Source organism: Podarcis pityusensis (assembly GCF_964106645.2).
Source record: "Podarcis pityusensis genome assembly, chromosome: 4".
In the NCBI taxonomy this organism is placed as follows: domain Eukaryota; kingdom Metazoa; phylum Chordata; class Lepidosauria; order Squamata; family Lacertidae; genus Podarcis; species Podarcis pityusensis.
In genome coordinates, this window is record NC_138027.1 from 64,554,480 (window position 1) to 64,577,392 (window position 22,913).

The window sequence follows — 22,913 nt, forward strand, 5'->3', positions numbered from 1 at the left end:
TCCAATGATCAGGTTACAGAAGATGCAGAAGGGTTTTCTCTGTGGCTGTTTTTCTGTTAGGGAACATCTTTCCCATTGCTGTCCACCAGAGTCTGATATGCAGATAAGGTTTCGTGGCTGCTTCTCCTATGACTGAAATGTCTTCCTCACCAAAGCCTGAGCATCTTTTAGATCTCAGGGAAGCTCACACAGGAGAGTAAAAATATATTTATTCAAGAAAAAAATATAAACAGCTTAGTCAGAAAAAACTCTAAGCGGTGTACATAATAAGAAATTATTATCAATAGAAGGTAGATAAAAGCCGCAACGCTGTGCATTTCAAAGCGTAGTACAGCCTGCAATCTGTGAAACAGTTGTCCTCTTCATTTAGGTGATTTCAGAAGCTGTCTTGATTGATGTTGCCTGTTTGAGTAGCATTTTTTTAAAATGTGAGTGCAAGGCAAGTTTTCAGCTCTCTGTTATAAAATTCACTTTGACTTCAATACCCATCCTGCGGTGTGGGACAAGCGGGTTACCTTGTACAGAGCGGCAAGATGCTGTCAAGTAGTTTTTCATATTCAGAACAACAAGAACTCAGATATTCAGACTGAAAGCTGGAATTCAGACCTCATGATGTGCTGAACTCTCTTCAGCAGGAGATTTCTCACAGACTTTAAGTGTGTCTTGCTGTTGTCTGAAAGCAAAAGACACATTTCCTAATCTTATTCAGACTTCTTCTTGCTTCTTACAAATGCAATTGGCTCTATTATCAGTTGTCACATAGTACTTCACAACACAAAAAGTAAATAGAAATCGAAACAGATATTTTGATAACATTATTTATTTAGGGTTGAATCCAGATTTAGTCATACTTAGTAAAAACCCATTAAAATTAATGGGACAACCTTTGGAGCCCTTCAAAGGGGGCTCTTGGGAGACAGGTTCCCATCAGTCTTCTTCATCCAGCTGGTCTGAGCTTTCCTTGGGAGGCTCTTGGGCTGGTGGCTCCCAGCTTTCCTCTTTAGCCAACCAGGCCCTGACACAAGGAGGGCTGGGAAAGAGACGTTTGCCTGAAATCCCAGAGAGTTCCTGCCAGCCATTGCAGACAATACTGACCTAGGTAGACCAATGGTCTGACTCAGTATAAGGCACCTTCCTATGTTTGTATATCCAGGTAGTGTATCCACAGCAGTGACCAGGGGAGGAATGATAGCTGGGAGGAGCAGAGAGAAGAAACACCCGTATCAGCACAACCGGATGCCTTCATCTTCCCAACCTGCAACAAAACATGTCTCTCCCATATCAGTCTCTACAGCCACAGCAGGTGCTGTAACTCTCCAGCGCTTTGACTTTACTCCCGAAGGCGCACTCTTCCATTGTCTCCCAAGACAGATGGATGCCAACTATTTCAAAGATAAATTTCAGGGGCTGGCACAAGAACATAATAGTTAAAGAAATGCTTAAATAAGTAAAGGTATCTAATATACAACTCCTCACACTGAAGACATCATATTATGCACCATCTTAGCATCATATTGTATAGCCCAAGGGTGAGTTTGGAGGCTGTGGCGAAGGATGAGTAAAGTCAGAACGCTATAATGACACAGTGCTGTAGGTTATTTCCCCCCAGCATGAAACAACACACCTTTTAATGCAGAATTAAAAGTAAGAGAATACCTGGGACACCCCCATCTCACTGATAGGATTTCCCAGGTGGATAAATAAGTATTTGCCATGGGTGTCTGGTTTTTGGTTTGTTTTAAATGCATTGCCTGTTCTTTGTGCTTTTCTGTTGTTTTATTGTACGTCCCCTTGAGATGATTGTGTTGAAGGCAATTAAATAGCAACAACAACAATATCAAGCCTACATCTTTGATTCCCCCTTTCCCCTTGTCGTTAGGGACAAAAATATATGTCATGTCACCTAGAAACTAGAAATCTCAGATAAAACTGTGACAATAAACTGTGGAAAAGTTAATGAGTTCCTCTTGCATGTCTATTTCTGCAGAAAAGTTCTACAAAAAAAATTCACAATAGACATAGTTATTTTGGAACAACTATCATAGAGTTTAGGATAAGATACTGTATTTTCCTAGCCCGCTCTAAATGATTGCAGTTCACTAGACAACAGTTGCCTAATTTCATGCTTATAAGGAGTTTGTCTAGATAGACTTACATAGCTATTTAAGCTGCAATCTTATACCTGCTTGCCTGGGAGAATGCTCCATTGAAACCAGAGACACTTATTTCTGAGTAGATGTGCCCAGGCCTGTACTATTAGAGCTTGAAACATTTAGCAAGCCTTTGAAATTTGGCACACTTTTGCCCCTTTGCTACTCAACTTTTGCAAGTGAACCTTTACCTTTACTTCAAAAACGTGATGTCTGATTTGTTGTTGCATCTCCTGAAAGTTTTGATTTTGCCAGCTGTCAGATATGAAATCTCTGAATTGGCCAACTGTCAATTGTTATCAGTGTGTGTCAGCTTTCAAATAAAAATCATAAACATTATGACATGTCAAATCTCATAAAGCACTGTCCAGTAACAAAGTTTGGAATCAGATATAATTGGTCATCAAATGCAAATATATAATATTCAGAGTCAACATTTGCAGATGAGGTTTCTGTCATCACATCCAGGTCATGAGGTACGGTATGATCTGAAGGCATGGGATGCAGCAACCTTGCTAAAGCTAGGGAGGTTTTGGTCTGGCCGGTGCCTGAAGAAGTTTGTACCTATGGTCAATTCCGTGCTGGAAGGGAAAGCAGGATATAAATTTAACAACTTCCTCTATGCTCAGAATGTGAGTGCCATTTGTTGCCAAAATGGCACTGCTCATATACACAAGTGAGGTATCAAAAGGCTTGAACAGCAGCAGCCATGGGGTGGGAGAGCCGTAAAGGAGTGAACCCTTTAAAAAAGGAGTCCAAGAAAGACTGAACATGCTCAGTGACCACAGAGTGCTGATTGGAGAGAAAGAAAACGTGTGTGTGTGTGTGTGAGAGAGAGAGAGAGAGAGAGAGAGAGAGAGAGAGGGAATGGAATGGCTGGAATCCTGAACTGGGTGTACTCCACAATGAAATATTTTGTTGCAGTGGCTCCACCTGTAACTCGTTGTAGTTTTAACATTGTTGCAAATGAGTGTCACCTTATTTAGTGAGCAATCATAAGCAGCAACTTGGGGAGGCTTTCTGCGTGTGCGGTCAATGTGTGGCGAGCTTCAACTGGCTCGGAAACACTTGAGACACAACCCTGTCATGCTAAATGCCATCGGGATTTTCCCTTGGTCTTCATCTTTTTTGTCCTTGTGGCCTTCTTGCCATGTAATTTTTTTCTCCTTTTTGACCTCATCAACGATACAGAGAAGGTAGAGCACCCAGACCCGATCATGTTGTACTCCTTGTATAGGAGCATTACCCAACATTAATCTTAGTCTCCTTTTAAAAAAATGCCTAGATAGATTTGAGGGAAGGTCACTGATCTGTCTGCATAAGGGACAAGTTTAAATGAATAAATAGCATTTTTAGTAAGTAATTCTTTGTACAAAATCAGTAAATTATGTCTGGATCATGGGTTAACAAGCAAAATCACTCATGATCAGCACTCTCCAAAGGGTTTGTGCCCTTGGGAGAATGTATAATTAAAAAAAAAAAATCAAGCATTGTGGAGATGGTGATGATATTTTTATGGATTTCTTGCCCACCCTTCCATAAGGTCTCAGGATGGGTTGCAGCAATATAAACTATACTGAGTCCTGGCCAAAATATATTCTTATTCTGATGATTACTAAATTTATATACCACTCAGAAGCCATTCTGGAAAGGAGCCATTTACAAACATAAAACCAATTATAAAAAATATGTAGTCACAAATAATTACCGGTACACAAGAAAACAATTAAATTAATATTAAAATAAAGATTAAATAAAACATCCACAATCTATGAGAGTCACTATTGGACGGCTATATTGAAATCAGGAATATTTGATGGGTTGAAATGCATGAGGAGCCATGAGGGTTGCAGCAATGCAACCTAAGAGATCGGGTGGCACATACAACACATATAAATCACCTTTTCTTTACCAGTCTAGCTGAGTCCCAAGATAGAGAAACCCATGGGCTGGACTTGGCCACAAAGCTTCCCGGTCTCTTCAGATGCTAGCTGAATGCCAGCTGAAATGGAGGTGGACATGTCATTGCAAGCTCCACAAGCACTGGGGAAAACTGATAAGCTTCAGAGGCTTCAATGCTGGTTGGTAGCTTCCAGAATGGTGAGATGGAGCCAAGAAGATATGTGGAGCCTCTGAGGAGGTACACTAGTTGGAAAGGTTTTATGGGCCAAATCTGGTCTGTGGGCTGCCAGTTAACTTCATATTCATTAAGGTTAATATGAAACTGGGGGGAACATATGGAGTGAGCCATATGCAGTGTGAGCTAGCCACAATTTATCACCATATCCCTCTTTTCCATGCAGTGCTGTAGCCACATAAACAATAGAAGCATTGCACTGGGCTAAGAGCTGGTTTTGCTTTCCTCAATGATAAACAAGGGAAAAAGCAGTCAATCTACTAAGGTCGTATACATTCCCATTAAACATTAAAAGCTGAGTTCTCTGGTTAGTGTTCCAATAAATTTAATGAGGAGCAACTAGTGTTTTCCCCCAAGCAGATTGGTGATTATCAGCTGAGCCTGACAGGTCGGCTAATGGACTAATAAAATTTATTCTGCTATGAAGAAGACCCTCAGTGGACAACAGCATATTTCTGTTTATAATCTATCTGTATGGATGATTTCAAGTACTTCCCTAAGTATGCTTTAAGCAATAGCGGGTCTGAAATAACATGCAATTCAGTTCATAAGTAGGTTCAGTCCTAAAAAAGTGATTTTTTAAGATCAAAATCCACAGAAGATTGTAGGAAGAAGTCATCCATATCTAAGAAATATTTAGATGCAATTAGCATACAATCCATAAAAGCCTGTTTCCTAACATGCTCTCTCAATAAGTGTTTGGTACATGCTTACAAACTACACATTGAGGCACACACTGAAACATATGGAAGCAGGTGCTATCCTACACGGCTGTGATCTGGCCCCCTTGCACAGTGATTGAGGTCCCAACCCCCCTGGAGGGACCAGAGAAGTGACCCCCATAAGTGGTGGATGTGGGTTTATGAAGGAGGTTTAATACTACTTGGTATCCAGGACTGCAGTCTTTTATCAGGCAGGGCTGTGCACTTTCTAAACAGCTGAAAGCTGAATTACAAGCAAGAAATTCAGCAGGTGATCTGCTTTTGCTGTTGGAATGTTGTACAGACCTATTTTGCCAGGACAGATCCCATTGATGAATTCTATTCATTTTTTTTAAAGTGTTTGATTTTTAGCAGCACCTAGAGATTACAACTAAGTCCAAAAACAAATAGCATCTTAAATTAGAATTTTAATCATAAACATACTAACTTGGACATAAAAGTTATTGAAATCAATGTAATATATCACAGTGCTTGCCAAATATGTTTTGTATCATAGCATTAATGTGAAATATAAATATGCTTCTCTTTGAGAAAGTTCAAATATACCCCTTCTTTGTTCCCCACCAAGTTTCTTTTCTGATTCCACTACTAGGAGGATCAAATGCATTTGAAGGCAGAGAGACCCAGAACCTCTCCGATGATTGGCAGGAGGTTGAGACTGTCAAGCAAGAAAGGCTATTGCAGTCAAGGTGGATTGGGATTTTATGAGTGCACTATAATTCTTAATTTGGCTGCTCACCAGTTCTTAGTCATTGTTCCTTCCTTATTCACAAGTACATATGGCGGTGATCAACTAATGATACAACACTGAAAGGGATACTGCACACGTTCATAATTTTTGCCCACTAAAATATATAAACATGCACCTGAAAAGTATGCAATAGCCTTTTTGTCCTCCTGACCATGTATATAAGAAGAGCTATGCTGGATCAGGCTAAAGGACCATCGAATCCCACATTCTGTTCTCATAGTGGTCAACCAGATACGTATGAGAAACCTGAAAGGAGGACCTGAGCATAACAGCGCTCTCCTTACTTGTGATTCCAATATTTGTCTAATCCTTCTTTAAAGCTATCCAACTTGGGAGCCATCATTACACCCTGTAGAAGCAAAATAAGCCCCCCACTTTAAAAAAAATAAAAAACCTTTTCCAGGGTCCCTTAAGGGAAGAAATAAATGGCCATAACATGTAGACACTGGTAGAAGGTAAGTTTTATCTCCTAGGAGATCAATGTTCCGTTATTATTTCTACTACAGCACATGGAGGAAGCAAGAAATACTGCAGTGATTAGGACAAATTGGGATTGATGTGAGTTGAAGTTAACAGTCATGAACTTGGCCTTGGGCTTGATTTTGCCTACTGCCAAATGCACTCTCCCGATCCAGTGAAGTATGTAAGCAAGAATTTCACTTTAGGAGCCAGAAGAGCTGCTGTCCGATAGATGCTCAGGATGCCAAAGTTCTGTTTTGCTCTTGGCACACAGGCAAAAGCATCAGGGTTAAGTGAGCATTCATTTCTGCAGCTGAAGATTGCTATATCTTTGGCCACAAATGCTCTTAAACTGCGAAGAATGTTAATTGCGACAAGCATTCCAATACAAAGGAATTCACTTCTGTTCCTGCAAAGAGCAGGACAGCCACTATGAGAATTATTAAGCTCAGCCACCTCACTGTAAATAAAATGGTTATGGACTGTGCCCTTTCATGCTCACAGATTATATCACTACCCACCCACCCTCCTCCTGAGCTGTGTCTTCTGGTTTCTGAGCAGCATTTGTTGTGACTCACCAACAGGGACTAAGGGAATGAGCAGCCCTAGAGTTTGAAAGAACTCTGCATAGGCTACATAAAGGAGGAGGACACTTGTAATGGTTCTCGTAAGTCTAAACTTTGCTCTGTGTGGAACAAATGTTCAATCCAATACTCTTACTCCATGTGGTAGTCAATCAGGAACAGTGCCAGATCTTCCAGATTATTTCTTGTCATCAGTCTCCTAAATACAAGGGACTTGCTTCAGGGCAGGAGGAGGGGACAAGAGGGGTGCTGGTACTCCAGGCCAAAGTAAGGTTGGCTATTACATACTTTAGAACAAGGGTTGCCAATGTAATGCCTTCCAAATATTCCTGGACTGTAGGTCCCATCTATCCTGGCCATTGGTCCTGCTGGCTGGGGCAGATGGGAGCTGGAGTCCAGCAACATCTGGGGAGTACCCCTGGGGTTTGGGTGGGATTGATTTTATTGAAGACTTAAGTTGCGTTGTGGAGGAAATTGCTTAAAAGGATATGAATTTTCCAATGAATAAATAGAGCAGGGATGGGCAGCCTGTGACCTTTTAGAAGTTGTTGAGCTAAATCCCACCATCTCTAACCATTGGGCCCTGCTGGCTGGAGCAGATGGAGAGTCAAAGAACATTTGGGAGATGACAGGTTATCCATCCTGCTTGGGTGGTCCTCCTGGTGTATTATGAGCCAGTCAAGTTTGCATTAGAGGCATAGTTTCACTGCCACCACCTTCCTCCACCTCCCATTGTGTTTCAAGGCACCTGTCTCTTGAAATACCTTCCAAAGATTTCCAGGGCATAGCTTGAATGTTGAGGAAGGCAAGAGCATTTCCCTCAAATTTTTTTTGCATAGCATCTTAGACCTTTCCAGTGAGGAGGAGGAAGTGTGTGTGTGTGTGTGTGTGTGTGTGTGTGTGTGCATGCACAGAGTTAGGTGCCAGGCTGCACTTCATGTGTGCATTTGGTTCAGATGTTAAAATGACTGCACTTAGGTATGGGGCAGAGCTTGATGCCATTTGGCCTATGCATGCATATTCTATTTCCTTGAACAACTGGAAAGGGCTCCTGTGCGATGGAAACAGGTCATATTCCTCCCTTGCTACATGGCTGTTGTCTCCACCACTGCTGAACCTCCTCAGGGTGGGAAGGGAGCCAACTTTAAAAACAAAACAAAATTATGAACATGTCTGGTGTTAGATGTTGAGGATGATGTCTGGAAGAAACGAAGAGCAGGGATATTACGGACAGAGGGAGGGGCAAAATTCTTAGCCAAGCGAGAAGACCAGTGAGCTATGTAGGGCACTGATGACTCAGTGTCAAATCACAAATACAATCAGTGGCATTGTAGCCATTTGAAAATGTAACTACATGGAGACTGACTGCTCCACCTGGCAAGCCATTTGTCTGAGAGTGCCCTGCATGGATAATGAACAATTGGGAGCATTTGGAGCTGCCATCTGGATGTCCCCATCTTTTTAGATTGATAAAGTAAGTTTGCTTCCATCCCTGATGCTAAAAGACCCAGGAAAAACAGTAGATGTGATATTAATAAATATAACAGCAATACATGTTACCATGGCTTTGCTGCATGGCCTCAGGCAAGCCAATTAACTGACCTCTGCTGGGTTTCCCGCCTTCTATAATGCTAGCCTAATGATAAATTCCCTTCCTTGCAGGATTGTTGTGGGGCCCCACTTCATTAATATTTGCAAAGAGCTTAGGTGGAAGGTGGAGGAGAAAAATAGATTCAACTTTCTTGCACAATAGCTTTAAGGCTCTATCTAGATAATATGAAAGTTCTGTCAGTGTCCTTAAGTGCAGGGATTTCTTAACCCAGATTGCCAGTGGTTGAGGATGGGGAGAATACAAATTGGAACATTAGTGAGGGGTTCAGAGGGCTTTAACCTTTTGTCCCCCCGCTCCAAATCTGGTCCCAATTGTGATTCCCTGCATGCTAGAAACTTCCATAGGGGAAAAAGCTCTCACTTAATTAAATGTGAGCCTGTTTTCCTTATGCAAATTACTGGCATGGCAGGTCACAATATAAAGCGTCCTGTACGCCTGTGCTAAAGTTCCATATCACCCATCCCAATTTGCGTAGAAAACCACTCTCAGCTCTAAGTAACAGCACGTTGTTTCTAAAAAGTTTGAAAAATGTTAACATGATGCCACAGTATCCTCCTTGCTCAAAGCAGATCTGAAAAGGCATTCATTTCCCCCATCTCCACACAGACCCCATTTAGCCAGCACGTGTAGACACAAAGTCAGAAAAGCTAAAGCACAGAATGAACTCAGGCTTGCTAGAGAGGTTAAAAGCAACAAAAAAGGCTTTTATGGGTATGTTCGTAGCAAAAGGAAGAACAAAGAAACAGTGGGGTCACTCAGAGGAGAAGATGGTGAAATGCAAACAGGGGACACAGAAAGGGCTGAACTCCTCAATGCCTTCTTTGCCTCAGTCTTCTCCGATAAAGAAAACAATGCCCGACCTGAAGAATTTGGAGCAAATGATTCAGCAGAGGAAACACAGCCCAGAATAACTAAGGAGATAGTACAAGAATACTTGGCTAGTTTAAATGTATTCAAGTCTCCAGGGCCAGATGAACTGCATCCAAGAGTATTAAAAGAACTGGCAGATGTGATCTCAGAACCACTGGCAGTCATCTTTGAGAATTCCTGGAGAACAGGTGAAGTCCCAGCAGACTGGAGGAGGGCAAATGTTATCCCTATTTTCAAAAAGGGGAAAAGAGAGGACCCAAATAATTACCGCCCAGTCAGTCTGACATCAATACCAGGGAAGATTCTGGAGCAGATCATTAAGCAAACAGTCTGTGAGCACCTAGAAAGGAATGCTGTGATCACCAATAGTCAGCATGGATTTCTGAAAAATAAGTCATGTCAGACTAACCTGATCTCGTTTTTTGACAGAATTACAAGCCTGGTAGATGAAGGGAACGCAGTGGATGTAGCCTACCTTGATTTCAGCAAGGCATTTGACAAGGTGCCCCATGATATTCTTGTAAAGAAGCTGGTAAAATGCGGTCTTGACTATGCTACCACTCAGTGGATTTGTAACTGGCTGACTGACCGAACCCAAAGGGTGCTCATCAATGGTTCTTCTTCATCCTGGAGAAGAGTGACTAGTGGGGTGCCACAGGGTTCTGTCTTGGGCCCGGTCTTATTCAACATCTTTATCAATGACTTGGATGATGGACTCAAGGGCATCCTGATCAAATTTGCAGATGACACCAAACTGGGAGGGGTGGCTAACACCCCAGAGGACAGGATCACACTTCAAAACGACCTTGACAGATTAGAGAACTGGGCAAAAACAAACAAGATGAATTTTAACAGGGAGAAATGTAAAGTATTGCACTTGGGCAAAAAAAATGAGAGGCACAAATACAAGATGGGTGACACCTGGCTTGAGAGCAGTACATGTGAAAAGGATCTAGGAGTCTTGGTTGACCACAAACTTGACATGAGCCAACAGTGTGACGCGGCAGCTAAAAAAGCCAATGCAATTCTGGGCCTCATCAATAGGAGTATAGCATCTAGATCAAGGGAAGTAATAGTGCCACTGTATTCTGCTCTGGTCAGACCTCACCTGGAGTACTGTGTCCAGTTCTGGGCACCACAGTTCAAGAAGGACACTGACAAACTGGAACGTGTCCAGAGGAGGGCAACCAAAATGGTCAAAGGCCTGGAAATGATGCCTTATGAGGAACGGCTAAGGGAGCTGGGCATGTTTAGCCTGGAGAAGAGGAGGTTAAGGGGTGATATGATAGCCATGTTCAAATATATAAAAGGATGTCACATAGAGGAGGGAGAAAGGTTGTTTTCTGCTGCTCCAGAGAAGCAGACACGGAGCAATGGATCCAAACTACAAGAAAGAAGATTCCACCTAAACATTAGGAAGAACTTCCTGACAGTAAGAGCTGTTCGACAGTGGAATTTGCTGCCAAGGAGTGTGGTGGAGTCTCCTTCTTTGGAGGTCTTTAAGCAGAGACTTGACAACCATATGTCAGGAGTGCTCTGATGGTGTTTCCTGCTTGGCAGGGGGTTGGACTCGATCGCCCTTGTGGTCTCTTCCAACTCTATGATTCTATGATTCTATGATTCAGACAAAAGGAAGAGATTGGCTGTTAACAGTTTGGTTAGATTTATCATATTGTTTGCCCCCCTCCACCCAACATAGCTCCATTTCTTGGACAGGTTTACGACTGATTTAAACATCCCTGTACTTCAATGAGCAACCCTTTCCAGGTGACATTTAAATATAGAACGAACACACATAGGTCAGGGCAGGAACCACAACTGTGACCACATTCCCGCCAGATATGTGTTTATTCTACCTCCAGAGGTCATCTCATCACTTGATAACATAGGTGAACATAGTGCTTCCTTTGAAAAGCGCTATGTTTGAGATGATGTCAGGAGATACAAAATCCTTGCCTGTGGTATTTCATCTGTGGATGTTCTAACAGTATCGGCTTGGGTTCCATAAAAAAAAAAGCAGAGGCCTTCACACATCATTTATGTGAAAGGTATTCCATTACTACGATCAAGGAGCAGAAAGGCTGCACTTCTGGTCTCGCCCACAAGGACCTATATAGCACCCCTCAAACCACCCCTGATGCTCAGAGGTATTTGCAAAGGGAAAAACTGTGTACATAGACCTCTGCACACATAGAATTCCCTGGGAGCTGGAACCTCAATCGCACAGTTTTACAGTTGCTAGGAAAGCCAACACACAGGGGTGTGCATTAGGGGTGTGCAAGAGTTATTTTGGAGTCCATTTGTCTTCCAGAAAAGATCGAGGTTCAGTCCAAAGTATTTTGGATGCTGTCCAGTTCTGCTACGAGTTTGAATATAAATTGCAATTCGTAAAAACAAAGCTTTGTGCCTCTCACTTTTACTTTTATTGGGAGCAGGAGAAAATCTGTAGCTTCCCCCCTGAAATTTGAAGGTTGATTAGTTCCTCCTGAGTTGATAAAATCTGCCAGATTGCAGACCAATAGGTCCAGGAGTTTCTACTGGGCATTTTCAAAATATGATTCTCATCCTTGAACATAGCTTTTAAATATTTTGTCAGGATTCAATGAAATTTACAGGCATGGTAGCCCCTCCTGAAGGGACAAATTCTGAAAAAAATCAGAAGGTAGGTACAGTGGTTTTCCTGTAGGAACAATCTCTACCATTTGGGGTGATTACAAAAGGATTCACTTAATCTACTCTATTGTTTTGTGTACAATTTGTATGAAAACATCATATATAAGAGAAATGCCCTTGGGAAAGAAATCTGCCAAGTTTCAGACAAACAGATGGAGGAGTTTTTGTGCTGGACACCTTTAAAATTATTTAGAAAGTAACTTGTCTAATTTGTTGGTGCTTAGGGAAGAATTGGATGAAATTTCCAAGCATGGGAATTCTGAGAAGATTAATCTTGCCAGTTCTCAGAAAGGTGGCTAAAGCATTTTTTCTACATGGGCACCCTTAAGTAGTGGTCAAAAAGGATTCACAATCCTATTGGGTTATGGGCAATTTGTGTGAAAACTACACAATGACCCCTGGGTAAAAAACCTGTCAAATTACAGAAAAATAGGCCAAGGTTTTTTTTTGGTGTGTTTTCTAACTTTAAAGTTCTTTGGGAGGTAGGTGGGGAGAACTACAAATAAATTGATTCCTTTCCTTTGGTTTTATGGGCAAATATTTTATTATGAAAATGCCAAATATTATAGAGGTACCCCTAGGAAAGTAACCTTCACATTTTGATGGGTACAGGGGCTAAAGAGTTATGATGAATGGGAAAAAACAGCTTCAGGCTTCTGTTCTGCTCAGTTGGTAGCAAACATCACATAAAAGTAAATCTGATTTGACTTGATGTGTAGGTATACGGCACAGAGACAGAAGGACTTGAATGTCCAGGATTTTCCAAGCAAGTACCACTAGCAGAATCAGCAAGAGTACATAATGGACAACAACAATCTGATAGATTGTTTCAACACCCCTTCAGTAATGCACTGTGATTTGAGAACTCTGGTAAAATCACCTCTCTGATTAAAAGCATGACCTGCCCGTCAAAAGAGAGTTCTTCCCCCTCTCCCGATCCTGCTGTTTTCCTTACGTTGTTAACCTAGGGAGAAATGGTTCAGTTTTTGCATGTACATCCAAAACTCTGAAGCACACCAAAGAACTTGGGAGGTTCTTGTTTCCATTTGGGGCAAGCTCCAAATCTTGCTGAAGTGACCCCACTACAGTTATTGATTTAGGATTTGTCCAATTCTTTTGAATAGCTCTAGTGTACATATATAGGCTTCACCTATGCAGATTTCCATGCCTGATGCATGACTGGTTGGAAGGAGCTGCATGACCTTGTGGGTGAGGACAGTAGCAAAGTCTCACTGCTTCATGGTTGCATGGAGACTCCTTCATGTTAGCAACATTTGAAGGGTGCTCCAATTTCTTTCAAACAAACCAGCATTCATGCATGAAAGCAGGGATAGGCAAACTCGGCCCTCCAGATGTTTTGGGACTACAACTCCCATCATCCCTAGCTAACAGGACCAGTGGTCAGGGATGATGGGAGTTGTAGTCCCAAAACATCTGGAGGGCTGAGTTTGCCTATCCCTGAATGAAAGTGTCAATGACTAGAGACTAGTTATAGATGTCTAACTTCTGCGGATAACAACTGCTGTAGATTCTTGTTGCTCAGATCAGGTTTGGACCATCATATTTAGCTATTCCCAAGGATATGCTCCAGCCTGATGGCTCTGCAGCATGGTTGAAACATAATAACTTTTGGGCTGGGACTGCAGTTGTCTCAACCAATCACACATTTGTTGGCCATGTTATGATGGTTTTAGAATATTTTAGGTGAATAAGCTCTTTCTTGAATGGGTAAAACTTATAGGACGGATAGTACATGCTTGCATTCCAATCTTAAACCTATTTAATCAGAAGTAAGCAACACTGTTTGGCATCAGCTTTACTGCCAAGTGCCTAGGACCGCAGCTTCACACTTACTTGGGAGTAAGTCCCATACAAGTCAAGCCGACTTCTGGATAAGGGGAGGGGTGCACATGCACTTCGGACCACTGCTTTGGCTACAATCCTAACCTCACTTACCAGGGAGTAGGCCCCATTCAATTCAATAAAACTTCTCTGTAGATATGATTAGGGTCCTGTTGCTAGTTACTGAATGTTGCAATCTGAATTTGGCCATGTTGGAAAAGAACGGCATAATGGAGCTAGCACTACTTTCTTTAATAGGCTAATGGGGATGTGTGCAGAATCTCAAGATGGAAACACATTTCTCAAGGCAATTTTCCAGTATCATAGATACACAAATGCCACCTATTGCTATGAACAGGAGCCCCACCCCCACCCCAGTACAGTATTCTGGCTTTGATGCATCTGAGAATAATAGGAAACGGAAAACAGGAGGCAGGATCTATTTTCTTCTCACTTCAGCTTTCCAGGCATTCATTTGAAATGGATGAAAATAACAAGGTATTTTGGCACCCGGGGCTACAATTTGGGAGAGGGGGTGGGGAGCTCCTTGGAAAGGCTTTGCTCTCAGTCTAAGGGATGAGCAGGAGGACTGGCACAGAGCAGGGCTTGATTAGTATTGAGCAGAGGTATCTCTCTTGATGAGTCGGTGGCACGTCTCTGATTACTCACTCCTTTCTGCCAAGTCCTTGCAAAGCATGGACTGCATGTCCGGTGCCAAACAACCTCCTTAAATATTAATCACCAACCACAGTGCGCAAATCTAGCACCCGAAAAGGCATACGGAGGAGGTGGTTGGGTAGCCGTGGGATGCTGGTTTTGCTGGAGTGGTGGCAGGAACTGAAAATGGCGGCCAAAGATTGCAAAACATGACATCTACTAAAGAATTTGGTAGCAGCTAATGAATTAGGGTGGCCATGGGCCATACATAGAGGACAGTCCTTTATTTCAAAGGCTGACTGGTCCAAGTCCGGTTTAAAGAGAGCAATGCATAAGAAGGAAGAGCAGGAGCCTTAAGGCTGCCCATCAACCATCAGAACCAGGACAACAGACAGAGCACACAAAGTATTTCCCACTAGGGTGAAATGTATTGTAGTTCTAATCTTGCATCTATGCTTATACATTATTATATGCAACTTTTCTACAAATCTGTATGCTCTTTTCAGTGACCAGTTTGCTCCTTTTGGGGGAACAATGCTTAAGTAGCCATTCTCTACACAATACAGCTATTTTCTACAGAATGCACCATTATAATGGAATTAGACAAATTCAGATAAGCCTATCAATGGCGGCTAGTCATGAAAAGAACAGTGGACCCTCCAGATACGAACTTAATTCGTTCCGGGGGTCCTTAAAGGTAAAGGTAAAGGGACCCCTGACCATTAGGTCCAGTCGTGACTGACTCTGGGGTTGCGGCGCTCATCTCGCTTTATTGGCCGAGGGAGCCGGCGTACAGCTTCCGGGTCATGTGGCCAGCATGACTAAGCTGCTTCTGGCAAACCAGAGCAGCACATGGAAACGCCGTTTACCTTCCCGCCAGAGCAGTACCTATTTATCTACTTGCACTTTGACGTGCTTTCGAGCTGCTAGGTTGGCAGGAGCTGGGACCGAGCAACTGGAGCTCACCCCATCGCAGGGATTCGAACCGCCGACCTTCTGATCAGCAAGTCCTAGGCTCTGTGGTTTAACCCACAGCGCCATGTACCCCGAAAGGTCCGCAACATAAGGTGCCACTTCTGCGCACGTGCATGGAGCGATAGAGTGCTTCTGCGCATGTGTGCATGGCGAAACCCGGAAGTATGCAGTGTTCGCAACCTGAAAGTTACGTTACCCAAAGGTAACGTAACCCGAGGGTTCATTGTATATAGAACCTCCAGACTGGGAGGCAGTATGCTTCTGAATATCTCTTGCTGGGGGAAAATAGCAGGAGAGGCCAAAGGCTTTAATTCCCAGCTCTAGTGCACATCTATTCATGTTTAGGAAAGTACTCCATGCTTGAGAGGAGAGCAATCTAATAGCCCCACTAGACCAGCATATACAGTGGTACATACGCTTCAGGTTACATACTCTGCTAACCCAGAAATATTACCTCGGGTTAAGAACTTTGCTTCAGGATGAGAACAGAAATCGTGCAGCGGCAGCGCGGCGCAGCGGGAGGCCCCATTAGCTAAAGTGGTGCTTCAGGTTAAGAACAGTTTCAGATTAAGAACGGACCTCCGGAACGAATTAAGTACTTAACCCGAGGTACCACTGTACCAGCATAACATCAACAGAGCTTAGTTTGTATCCTATGTACTCTTAGTGGACATGAAGATCACAGGACATCAAAGCAGAGAAGGCAAAGCAACACAAACAGCTGCTCTCCCAGCATCCATGGCAATGTTGCATACACCAACTAATCTGGGAGCAGCATGTGAATGATGCCCCCACATCAGCCATGCAAGGAAGGAGACAATCAAAGCACGGGGACAGGGTAACATCCCACGATGTGGCACCAGCCCATCATACATACAACAAACAACCTGCATGACATAAGGACACCAGAGCAGCATTCACTGTATCAGGAAAGCACTCTGGTGCAGGCATGCAAATATGCCCGATATTATTGTGGGCATTTGTATAATGATTGCCTCTATTTAAAAAGGGCCTGAAAACTCCCTAAAAGCCAAGGGAGAACCATGTGAATCCCCTATTCACCCCCTAGGTGGAAGGAAATTGAGTGAAGGTTCCCGCCCGAGTAAAACTCAACAAACGGCTGCAACAGGTCTCCCAATTCAGTCTATTAGCTTCACCTCTCTCTCAGTTTTCTGACAGCACTTTCCCCGCCTATGCCGGCAAAGCAGTTCAGGAGGTGAACAGAAAAACAGACAGACTTGCAGACATGTGGGATATTATTACAGGAGACCAATACATTTGTGAGGACAGATTTCTTTCTGAAAATGCTGTCAAGTCAATATCATCCATGCAACCTTTCCTCCTCTCATTTTTGTGGCTCGCTGTTAAATACAAACATCAACATCACTTACCCATTTAGCTCATGCTTTGACTCTGATACAATCAGTGCTCCTGTCCCACCTCGTCACAAATGGGCTTGCTGCAGATTCAATCTATAAGAGTGCTGCACTCTGTTAAACATCTAACAGTCTGGGCAGGTGTTGTTGTTTTTTTAAAGGCTTTGTTGATGTAAAACAATACCTTCTCTTCTGGTGGCTAAGAAGAGGCAAAGCTCAGGGATGGAGTATACACACTGCATGCAAAAAGTCCCAGGTGCAGTCTTAGCATCTTGAGGTAAGGCTGGAAAAGACTCTCCTTGCAACCCTAGAGAGCTGCTACCACTTGGCGTGGAAAATATTGAGCTGGATGGCCCAGTGGTCTGACTTTGCCTCCTCCAGACTTTGAAAACTGAATACATTAATAGCACCCTCTCTTGAAAGTAAGTGCCCTTGAGCATCACACTGCTTCCTTCCCAGCAAGTGTACTTAAGATTGCAGAGTTGATATTATTTATTTATATCATATTTATAAAACACCTGCAATCAGCCAGGTGTTATCCATTACACAAAAATAAACAGTTTGTGCTCCAGTAGGCTCAAAAGGATGAGCAAAGTGGGTCAAAGGAGTTATATTTGTCTATATTTGTGCTGATCCAGCTTATTATTCTTATTCTTATTCTTATTCTTATTATTTAACAGTAACTCTAATATGCAACGAACCTCCCTTCCTCTTATAGGCTTATCCTATTCAATTCAGGGATAGAAACTATATTCTTCTTCACTTGCTTATAGAGTTGCTTTCCTCCATTGAAGTGAATGTGGCAGCCAGCATGGACAAGATCACATCTGGGGTTCTGTGTTTCTATCGGGCTGCAATATGTGTAAATTCAGAAGGCTTCTTAACTGCGTCAAGTGAAACCTTAAAGACCATTATTTAAAAGCCCATAAAAAGGAACAGTCTTGTATTCCCTCCCTCTTAGTTATCTTTTCAGAATGGATTTAGAGCTAGAATGGATGGAATGATATGGATGTATTCCAGGGTTCCAGGTATAAAGAAAGAAAAGAAGTCTGACGCATAGCTACTTTTAAATTTCATTTATTTTGAAGTCCACGTATTTTGAACCTCCCTAACCAATCCAGTTATTTTACTGCCACATTTCAAATCACTCTATTTTTTCCAATTTCTAAGAAACCAATTGTCAGTTCCAGATTTCCTAGCCATGAGTTTAATACGCTCTGGGGCCATGAAGAAACTTTATGGAAATCTAGGTGAGCTACAAATTACAGTTCAGCTTCAGGGCACACAAGTTCTCTTTCGATGGGACTCCAGAGTATACAATATGTAGGTCTGCAAATCTCTACCCATCAGAATACATAACAGTAAAATGGAAGTATGGGAAAGTTGATAAGTCACTTTAGAAGCCCTGCTGGTTTTAAAGAATAACATTTCCTGCTCTGCCCAGTTATAGCCCATTCCAAAAATCAGCTCTATGGAAAATCTGGATTTCTTCCATTGCATGGTCAACCTTCTCCCTCCAAGATAATACTAACACTGTTTGATTATTTGTTGCATTTATATCTCATATTTTTCTCCAGGAGCTCCCGGTGGAGCACATTGTTCTTCCCCTCCTCATTTAATTCCCACAACAACCCTGTGAGGGTTAGGCTGAGAGACAGTGAGTGGTCTAGGATCACCCATTGAGCTTCATGGTCAAATGGGGATTTGAACCCTGGTCTCCCATGTCGTAGTCTGATACTCTAACCCCTACACCACACTATCTCTCCATTACTTAAGACTTAGTTCCTTGCTTTACCCTGGAAAATAATTCTCATGGCAGCTCACAACATAAAATATAATAAAGTAATAAAACAGTTAAAACAATTAAATCCAAAATTCTCCTCGCTGGCCAGAGTGACTTTATACCTGCTATGTATATTCAGCAGTCTTATGGTGAATGATTGACTGACCATAACAAAAAGCAGTCATCTTCTAATATGGTTGATAGCTAGCAGTGGAATAAATCTGGAACGGACTACTTAACAGTGTTATTTATGGTGAGAACTCACAACCTTCCCATCTACCTCTAGTTTGCAACTGTGTGTGTAGACAGTAGTCAGTCAGGACCATCCTGTTGTGGTGGGCAATCAGAACAGAAGGTCCACTCACATGAACACTGGGGAAGTGGTGTTTGTGGCTTGGTGTGGCCATGGTGGATGGGCAACATAGGCTAGTGAGGGTCCCTCCTCCTTTGTCAGTTGCGCTGGCTCCTGGAACTCACCCGTTGGTTGTACTGCCAATCGCAGGACAGTCTAGGGACATGGCTTGGCCTGTTTAATCCCATTCTGTTGCCATGTGTCTTATTGCTACCCGTGTTGTATTCAGTCACCTTCTGCCCTTGGCTTCATGTATCCTTTGTCCACACAAAAAGTCCTGCTGTATCAAACCAAAGGTATCTACTCCAGCATCCTGCTCAACACAGCGGCTAACGGGAAAGCTGGAAGCAGGCCATGAAGTCAATAGAGCTCTCCCAACAAATGGTGCTCAAAGGCATATGCCCTATGCGGCCTAGGACCCTCGTACCTACGGGACCGCCTCTCCTGGTATGCCCCATGGAGGACCTTAAGGTCCATAAATAACAACCATAAATAACAACAATCTAGCCTCAAGGAGGTTAGATTGGTCTCAACAAGGGTCAGGGCCTTTTCAGCACAGGCCCTGACTTGGTGGAACACTCTGTCACAATAGACCAGGGCCCTGTGGGATTTGACATCTTTCTGCAGGGCCTGCAAGATGGAGCTGTTCCACCTGGCCTTCGGCTTAGACTCACTCTGACCCCTTATATGGGATTTGGTATATAAACTTTCCCTTGGCTTTTTTGCTGGCCCCTGTAGGACCAGTTTGGATAGCTGGCTTGGGTGAATATCTGATGTTTCCTCCCTTTATGGTCTTGATTTATGGGCTACTACTAAAATGAGGCTGCATTTTAAGCTGTATTCTAAACTGTATTTTAATTAACTGTCCCCCCCCCTTATGTTTTATTGTAATTTATATTTGGTGTTAGCCGCCCTGAGCCCAGGGAGGGTGGGGTATAAATAAAAAATTATTATTATTATTAATTATTATTATTATTATATTCCTTCTGACCATGGAGACTGCATATAGCCATCGTGATTAGGAGCCATTGATAGCTTAAAAAGTGGGGAGGAGGAATTAGACAGAATCATGGAGGATAAGGCTATCTAAACTAATCTTGATCACCACATCTTGTGGTTGCAAATTCTATACATTAATTGTGCGCTGTGCAAATTACTTTTTGCCTGTCCTGACTCTTCTGCCAATCAGCTTCATTATGAGAAAGAAAGAAAAACTCTATATCTACACCCTGTGTAATTTTATGCACGAGACTGTAGGGTGTGAGATGCCATGTAATTTCATCACTGCTGTTTGTCAGAGCCTACAAATCTCTAGCCTTGGTCTAGACCAGCCTTTCCCCACCCTGGTATCCTCTGGATGTTGCTGGACTCCAGCTCCCATCAGTCCCAGTCAGGATGGCCAATGGTCAGAGATAAGAGGACTTGTGGTCTAACTCATCTGGAAGGGATCAGGTTGGGGAAGCCTGGTCTAGACACATTTTGGGTTGCACTCGGGCTTTATAGGATCAGGACTCTGATCTGAACTTGCTCCTTTGATACCGGATTCACAGAATCCAGCAGCAACAACAAAGTATAATTTAATTGTAAACTCGCTGGCATATTTAACTTGCAATCAAGCCTCTGTAAGTTTCTTCGAAGCACAAGGATATATCATTAAACTTTGATTTCCTCAAGAGAACTGAAAGTTACAAAAAGCAAAAGGAATAATATTTAATATGGAAACCAAGACACAGATCCAGCAACAAACAAAAGTCTTAAGCAACCTTTAAGCCCCATGGAAATATTTCCAAGACCTTTACACCAAGAAGGATGAGTCTTAAAACTCCAAACATAGCTGTCATTTTTCTTTTTCAGCTGCAGTGTAGCCTTTAGATATCTGAACAATTATTTACAGTCATCTCTCAGGAATTTCAAAAACAATTTTAGAAATACCTGCTACTCTTCCAATGATCTCAATTGAGGGAGTAGTGCTGTTTTCTCTCTGTGGGTAATGAAACTTTAATGATATTTCCCAGCAGGGGCCTAGTTGAATCATGCAAAGAAGGGGAGAGGGATTCCCAACAGAAAGCTCTGAAATTAGAAAACTTTCAACACATTCTTGGTTCTATCATCTTTGTTAGCTACAAACCAATTTGTTTTAGCCAATTTTTAATCAATTTCCCCTTTGATTAGTTAATTTTAAACTTTTCAAACTTTTCTTTTTATATATATCGCTCTATATCTTCAGGGATACGGGTGGCACTGTGGGTTAAACCACAGAGCCTAGGACTTGCCGATCAGAAGGTTGGCAGTTCGAATCCCCGCAACGGCGTGAGCTCCCGTTGCTCGGTCCCTGCTCCTGCCAACCTAGCAGTTTGAAAGCACGTCAAAGTGCAAGTAGATAAATAGGTACCACTCCAGCGGGAAGGTAAACGGTGTTTCCGTGCACTGCTCTGGTTCGCCAGAAGCGGCTTAGTCATGCTGGCCACATGACCCGGAAGCTGTATGCCAGCTCCCTCAGCCAATAAAGCCAGATGAGCACCGCAACCCCAGAGTCGGTCATGACTGGACCTAATGGTCCTTTTTACTATATCCTCAGTGCTCACCTCTTCCTCCTGCTGCCATCACTGCCCTTTCACATGCCCTCTCTGCTCAGTGGGGAGAAGAAGGGGAGCAGGTTGTTGCTCCTTCTTCAATAAGGACTCACTTGCTTGGAGGAGACAATGTAAGAGGCCGTGACAGCAAGGAGGATGACTAGTTCAGGGCCTCTAGTAACATGTGGTCTACAGAGGTGCCCAGTAATGCCACACTGACACTGTCTGTCTGTCATAACAGCTTGTAAAGCTGTTTTGCCTCTGAGTAGATTCTTAGCAGGGGTGTGCATCAGATTTGGACAAATCCCGAATCCAAGGCTGAGTGTCTTGGAGGAATTTGGGGCCTGTCCAAGGTGAAGCAAAATTGTTACAAAACTGCATGAATCGAAGCAGCGATCCCTGAAGCACTTAGTGGTGCCTCAGTGATCCAGACAATTTAAAAAATGCTGCAGATGAGTGTCTGCTAAAAGTGAAACTATGTCTCTAAGCTTATAGTATAAGGAAAATGCCATGGAGTTGAGGAAGAGCAGGGGGAGAGGGAGCCGCTTTGCAAAATTGAAACTTAGCTCCCTAGTTTAAGGAAAAGGCCAGGATCAGGAGGAGGAGCTCCCTACTTTGTAATCAGAAGAAATTGTTTTTAGCAGGGCTCTTCAATCCCATTGCTTGGGGAGAGGGAACAACTTTGCAAGAGTGAAATTTACATATCTAAACTCAAGGAAGATGCCAGGATGGAGAGGGCAGATGGCAGAGGGGAAGCTCCATGATAATGGGTCATTCCACTTTATAACCAGAGGGGATGATTTTGCCTGTAAAGTGAATCCCTTTTAGTTCTTTGCATGGGAGCTTTTACTGCTGCCACACAACCCTGCTAAACAGCTGTTTGGAGAGAAGATTTATTGCAGAGGGCTCCCCACTTAAGTGCATTTTGTTTATGCCAACAGGGGACCGGAACATTGCCCCTGTGAAAGTGGGGAGTAGCCTGTAGTCAAAACCAAATCTTGTGGTTGGTGCATACTTCCAGTCCTTAGTATACTTCCCCTGCCGTCATAGCACTTTCCACTCCATCATATCTGTAAGCCATGGCCACCCCTTCTTATCTGCTGCCTTTGTGCTTTCTGCTGCAACCCTTTCCCCCTGTAGGTTTTGTGGCAAAGCTTTCCTTGCAGCAAGATAAAAAACGCTCTGGGCCTTGCCACTGAAGTAAAAAGCTTAACTGTAAAGAAAAAACTGGGTACCAATTTCCACAAACAGAGAGCTTACATGGCTAGGTGTATCCGGGTTAGCTGAATTAAAAATCAAAATCAAAACCACTGCTTCTCACTCGCCCACTTTCAGTATTTAGGAACTTAAAGTCTGTGCACAGAGTGTTGGCTGAAACAGCTTTGGTTTGTACATTC